This window comes from Neltuma alba, unplaced genomic scaffold (assembly GCF_004799145.2).
Source record: "Neltuma alba isolate B1F8T4 unplaced genomic scaffold, ASM479914v2 tig00012767_pilon, whole genome shotgun sequence".
Classification (NCBI taxonomy): Eukaryota; Viridiplantae; Streptophyta; class Magnoliopsida; order Fabales; family Fabaceae; genus Neltuma; species Neltuma alba.
Genome location: NW_021637177.1, coordinates 33,402 through 40,479, shown reverse-complemented (window position 1 = coordinate 40,479; position 7,078 = coordinate 33,402). Strand labels below are relative to the sequence as shown.

At 36.7% G+C, this 7,078-nt stretch overlaps 1 pseudogene; it reads right to left on the bottom strand.

Annotated features, from left to right (window-relative positions):
* Positions 1-4,389: 4,389 nt before the first annotated feature.
* On the bottom strand, positions 4,390-6,704 carry LOC114730831 (glycerol-3-phosphate 2-O-acyltransferase 6-like; annotated as a pseudogene).
* Positions 6,705-7,078: the final 374 nt, after the last annotated feature.

Genomic DNA, 7,078 nt, shown 5'->3' with positions numbered 1-7,078 from the left:
TGCCTGACGCTCCCAGCATTTCTCCGGGAAAGAGTCTGAAGCAAAATGTAAAAAAATTAAATTAAATTAGTCAAGTTGGACAAAAAATAAAGAAATTATAATTAATATAATATTATCATACGATCTGGTCAGCTGTCATCCTAAAATAGACGTAACTGGACCAGTCTTGCTCCGGGACTCCACCAGGTATATCTGCTAGTATCTCCTGCAGGGGCCTCGTCCCATCACCTTTCTTCTCCGTCCACAGGTTGGCCCTCCTGTTCTTCCATGCCACTCCAAGCCTCTTAATCGTGTCGACCCTCAACTCCTCCCCCAAAATAAACTTACTTTATGGTTAAAATAATAAATTAACTAAATAACAAATTATAAACAAACAATTAAGCAATTTCAATAAAAATATATATTTTTTAACTAACTTAAAAATATTATAAATGAAATATAAATTATATCAATAACAAATCATAATTAAACAATTAAATAATTTAAATGAAAAAATATTTTTACTCAACTAATTTAAAATTATTATAAGTAATAAATTAATGAAATCAATAACAAATTATTTTCAAACAATAAAATAATTTAAATAAAAAAATATATTCATTTAACTATTTTAAAATATTATAAATAACAAACAAATTAAATAAATAAAAAATTATAATCAAACAATTAAATTATTTGAAAACAAAATATATAATCATTTATTTAAATTAAAAAATTATAAATAACAATTTTATATTACCTTCATCATTTCCCAGCCTTGCCGCTTCTTCTCTAAGGTGATCTTCTTCCAGTCCTGCACGTAGATGGGGAACAGCGTCCACTGCTGACTAAGGAGACGCACATACTTGTTGTACAACTGGCCACCTTTCTTCGTCGGTTGGCCCAGCTCATTGAACAGCACAACCACCCATCCGCTCGTCATCATAGACAACTCTCTGGCTGTCAGCCTCCTATAGGACTTGTTCCTCTCAGAGTCTGTAAAATTTAATTAAGAAATAAATTATATATCAATGAATTAAAACAATTTCTATATAAATTAAATAGTTGTCAAATTTAAAAAAGTTAAATAAATACTTACCCACAAATTCTACCTCAAAACCGGCTTGACGTCTGGGAGCAGGACGCTGCGCAACTTGGGGATTCTCATTCCCCTGAACCTGCTCCTCCTCCTCCTCCTCCTCCTCCTCAGCAGCATCATCATCAGCATGGGGTTGTTCATCCCCAGTAAAATGAGCCTCTTCAGTTCGTTCAACATCATCCTGCTCCATAAAATTGAGTATATCCTCCTCCTCGCTGAGATCGTAGTTATGAATACTGAGAAATGGCTCACCAGCATCATGCCCACCATCACAACGATCCTCACTGGGTCTATCCCTCTCAGGATCAACTGGCTCCTTCCCTGGTCGACGACTCATCCTAATAACAACAAATAGTAATTATTTATAAATAAAATAAAAAGAGAAACTATTTATAAGCAAAAATATAATAAATTAAATAAAAAATAAGAATAAAAATTATTTATAAATAAATTACTATTTCTACCTGAAAATAAGGATCTGTAACTGAATTAGAACCCGAATATGTTTTGTGGAGAGAATTCAGCAGAGCTTCGCTTCTGAACGACTGAAACAGTAAAAATGACGATGGGGGTATATATAGGCAGTGAATTTCTAGCGGTTCCTGTAAAACCGCTAGAAATTTCTAGCGGTTATGAAGAAAACCGCTAGAAAGTGCAACGATCAGTCGCCCGCATTTAGGGCACCTCGAGAATTTCCAAATTTTCTAGCAGTTTATATAATAACTGTTAGAAATTTCTAGCGGTTTTACAGGAGCCGCTAGAAAGTGCAACGGTCATAAAATATTTTCTAGCGGTTTCAGTCAAAACCGCTAGAAATTGTTAGACCATTACTAGCGGTTTGTCGAACCGCTAGAGAATTGCAAGACTCTAGCGGTTTGTTGACCCTGACCGCTAGAAAATAAACTCTACAATTTTGGTGCCAAGTTCCCGCCAAAACCCGGGAAAGGTTCTAGCTGTGAGTTTCTAGCGGTTAGGTTATAACCGCTAGAAAATTACGGGCCCCATAGTCTTTATAGTCAAAGCGATGCTAATTTCTAGCGGTTGTTCTTGAAACTGCTAAAAATGCTTAAATTTCTAGCGGGTTTTTTGAACCGCTAGAAATGTTTCGCTGCTAACTCAACATTTTCTTGTAGTGTTACTACCTTCACAATCCTTCACCACATTGTTCTTAGCATCATCATCTTTTCCTACCCCCTCTTTAGATTCTTCCACCCTAACCTCCTTAGCAACAAAAGCTGGATTAACATTCTCCTTATTCCTCCTATTCACATAAGTATTCGCATCATCACTTCTAACCTCCTCATTCTTTCATCTTGTACTATCCCTCCACTTATCCTTGAATCTGCCCCTATCTACTGATTTAAAGTTGATAGACCTTCTCCCAATCAGATTAGCTTCACTCTCCACCCAATCCTTCCTATAGAGAATAATCTCAACATCTAGATTCTTTGTAGCTTGCACACTCAACCAATTACCAAAAGCAAGTATTAAGTCAGAATGCTCATCATCCCAGTTAGGACAAGCTCTCTGATCGTGACCTATTATACCACATCTATAACAGAAATTCTGCAATCGTTCATACCTTATCTTAATCCAGACTGGATCATCATCAGGCCATGATGTTTTCTTCTATGTAATTAGTTGCTTTCTCAGGTCCACCAATACTCTTGCCCTCAAGAAGCTTCTGATCAGAAAATCTCCACGCCTCGGATTTTCCACCATCACCACTTCACCAATTGTTGATCCTAGAGTAATCGCCTTTTCCATATCCATGCCTTCAAGAGGAAGGTCATGAAATTGTATCCAAAACGGACAGTAATTAAAGTCAATCTCCTTATACACCATAAACTTCTGCCACACTTGAACATTTAATAACAATCCTTGAATTGACCAAGGGCGGCCTCGAAGAATCCTCAGAAAGTCTTCTCTGCGACGAAATTCAAAGATAAACGCGTGGCTATCCACTTCGGTAATCTCTAGATCTTCACTCTTCTCTAAGTTCCATCCCTTTCGTATCATCCGCATCACAGTAGGTTTATGGATACTCTTATCCGTTATCATTTTTCCTACTAAAGCACCACCGTACAGCTTCCGATTCTCACTATTCTTCCAAATTAACTTCACTTCCTGACCTTCAACGTCACGGTCATTGTTGCTCAATCCTCCCCTACCTTCCATCTCCCGATCCACCATTCCTCCAATATTCAGAGAACAAACCTCACCAATACCTCACTGTCACAATGCGCAACAGATCAGCTACACTCTCTAGTCTCTGTCGCAATGGGCGGCGGAGTTCACACAAATCGACGATAACCGTCGTAACCACCTCTCACATAGGAGAGAGAAAGCTCTCACTCAGGAGAGAAAACTTCTCCCTCCATTCTTTTTAAGCATGTATTATATGAGCTTAGATCCTTCACATTTTCTTTATGTTTTCTATTATTCTATTTAACCCCTCAACGTGTTCCCTATTTCATTCGGACTAGGACTAGTATTTACACCTCAATTTCCAATCACATGTTTCTTTTCTTCGAGCATACGTATATTTCTGTTGGACCCGTTTGAAGCATTATTATGCAATAAACGAGGGCAACTCTCCAGGTGAGAATCATATTGGAACATTAGTTCACGACATTGTCAGGTATTAGCTCATTCTACTCGATTCAAATCCTGTTGGTCAATCATTTACTCTTCTTATAATTAAAATTCAATTTTTCCCGATTCTTAACTTCTCAAATTATTTTCAATTATATTTGTATCTTCATAGATTGGTACTCACAGCCCTTTGAAATCGTGGGCCGTGTGTTTTTGTGTGTAATGTTAAATGAGCTTAGTTATATACAGAGCTTGGGCCACGTAGGACCTTGTAAGATAAAAGACTTTTTTCTTGCCAAATGGATATAAGTTGTAGGGGGAAAACTCGTGCTCTACCAAATGATAAAAGACTTTGAAAATAGGTGATCATATGAACTCGTGCTTTGCTTTCATCGTTTCTGAGTTCTGACAAGAAGCAACTCACGCGAAATCTTCAGGCCACAACATCATTGCAGGACTGAACCCAATATATTTAACAGTCTATATATGCTTTGTACTACGTACGCACACAGAGGGACGCCTACATTTTTACAGATTTTTTATTATCGCCCGTCACAATATAATCAATTAGTTTATGATCATTTCCGTAAGATATGTAGTCCTTAAAAATTTTGAAACGCATTAAAAAATTATAATCCAAATGTATCATCAACCTATACTGCTTAATTATTCCTCTAGTCCAATCTGTCGTAACTATTGTCAAAACTATTAACTAATCAAGCCTTCTTATTCTTCTCCTCCTCCTTCGAAGGAGCCCTACCATCTGTTCCAGCAAGCATAACGTACTTATCTTTCCTCGTAAGATGCATGAGCTCAAACCCTAAAGTCCCTGCAAGAACTATCGGAATGTAATTCGCAACTTTAAAACTGGACTTCTCTCCCTTACACCTGAACTCAACTGGAAGCTGGTTAAGAAAAGTGATCTCAAATGTAGGCATAAGGTTCATGAACACAAAGTAAGGGTCCAAAACCTTATGGCCTCGAATCGTTGTCCCATGAAACACAGTCTGCTTCGTGTTCACAGCCACAGGACCGATCCTATCAGTTAATTCTGCAAAAAGAGCACTGAACCTTAACGGAAATGGTTCTCTGCAAGGGGTTCCTTCAGGAAAAGTCACCAGGTCACGTTCCTGAAGCAGTTTTTTAATAGTTTCCGCATCTCTCTCCCTTTCTCTTGACAAAGTGATGGTTTTGATTGGCGATGTTATTTCACTGAACTTGTTGATGCTGTAGGTGACACAGCTGACTTTTCTCGTGAGAGCAACTGCAACAACTACAAGATCGACGACCGTACGGTGGTTGCAGACAAAAAGGACACCACTTGGCCGGTATTTGGGGGAGGGAGTGGGGTGCCCTTGACAAGGATTCTGACACCCAGCATCTTACAGTTGTACCAAACGAGTTTTTCTGGTAATGGGATGCTGAGGTACAGGAAACACAAGTGCCATAAGAGGGGCTAGCCTCTGAGCAAAACGACCGTCGCGAAAGACAACTTGACTCGAGAGGTTGTCTCTGGGCAGTGGCTCAAACTTTGTCCTTGGCACCACATGTGCCGCCTGCACACCACGAAAACAAGCAATTGAGGAACAAGACAGCACACAAACAAAAATTTAGAGGGAGAATATTAATTAATAGGACAATACTTATATCAAATTCTCTATATCTATTATATTAAATTTTCTAATCACACATGGCCATGTGTTTTATTTTTAAAATATTAGCATTTAATTATAACTTGGCAATCCTATTGGAGGTACTGCCAGCCAAGCACTAAATGTAGGCACCTTTTCTAACGGGGATTCAAACTTTGGTTCGTCATGTTGTAAGGGATTAGCCCATTCCACTAAACCCAATCCCTGTTGGTATTTCCAATTAGTTTTTTTTTTAGCTTGTTAGTTATGAGATTCTATGCGCGGAGGAAGAAAATTGTTATTTTCATCTAAGAATTTACCTGAGCTCAATATTAGGAAATCACAAAGATTAGCACAATCAAAACTTAGGCAGCTAGCGTTTATAGAAATAACAATAGATTACCTGCCAATGAAATCACCATATATCATTGTCTTTATCGTATGTGTGAACCATAATGTGTTTTTTTAAAAATAAATTTTATATGTGATATTGATATAATAATATTAATTTAAAAGAAAGGATAACAATTAATTTTACTCTCACTTTTTGGATACTTTGTATCATGAGTTTATATCCTTTTACATAAAAATATATTTTCTCAATTTTTTTGTAGAGGCATGCTAACTACTTTCGTGAAATTATAATTAAAAAGAAAAGTTAAATTGATAGAATTCAATTCTTATAATCTTAGCGTCACAAACTTTTTTGTTTTCACGCTGAAAAGCTTATAACAATCTGGAAGAATTTAAAAGAAAAACGATTTTTTGCTTATATAACAATATAACATTTGATTTGAAATAGTTTCTATAGTTTAGTAACAATCTAAAATATCAGTCCTTATATTTTATAAAATAAAATGATATATATTCTATGAAATTTAGTAATTAGGTCTTAGATAATTAATTAAGTTTCATCGAATGACTTTGTTTTTGTTTAAGAATTTTTTTTTTGGCTAAAGCATAGGTATTCTCTTATTGGAGGCAATTCTATTCGAGGTATTGTTGTGCACTAAATGTGGGCACCTCAACTCCCAGCGGGGATTTGAACCTTGGTTCGTCACGTTATAAGGAACTAGCTCCTTTCGCTAGACCTAAACCCATTGGTAATTTGTTTAAGAATTGAGTTAGAATAGAATCTGAACTAGTAAATTGGACCAACTCTTCACCAATACACACACACATATATATTTATTGGACCGACTGGAGCAACTAGTGATTACTTCTCGTTTGTCGTTTTTACTTCTTTCTCTGAACATCACAGCAAAACAAATTCCAGAAAATTGGGACCCCGTAATATCGGCTAGAAGTGAATCACAAGGACAAACCTTGCAAATTGACATGAAGGGATAATCAGATTCACCGTGTCCCACTCCCAAATCTGGCAACTCAGATCCAAATTCCTTCACTCGGTAATTTTTTAAGGACAAAATTTTTTCATCAGAGATTTTGTTCCTAATTCCACTATAAAAAAAAAGACTTCAGACAATGACTTTTGACAGCAATGAAAAAGTCACCGCTGAAAATCTACTTTCAGCGGCGACTTTTCCACTTTTAACGGCAACACAAAAAGATCGTTGCTAAAAGTAAAATTTTCTACGGCAACAAAAATGTCACCGCTGAAAGTCCACATTCTGCGGTGACTTTTTTTGTTGTCGTTGAAAGGTATACTTTTAGCAGCAACTATTAGTGTCGCCGCTGAAGGTCTGACTTTCAGCGGTGACTTTCTAATGTCACCACTGAAAGTATAATCTAATAATGTGTATTTTATTTTACA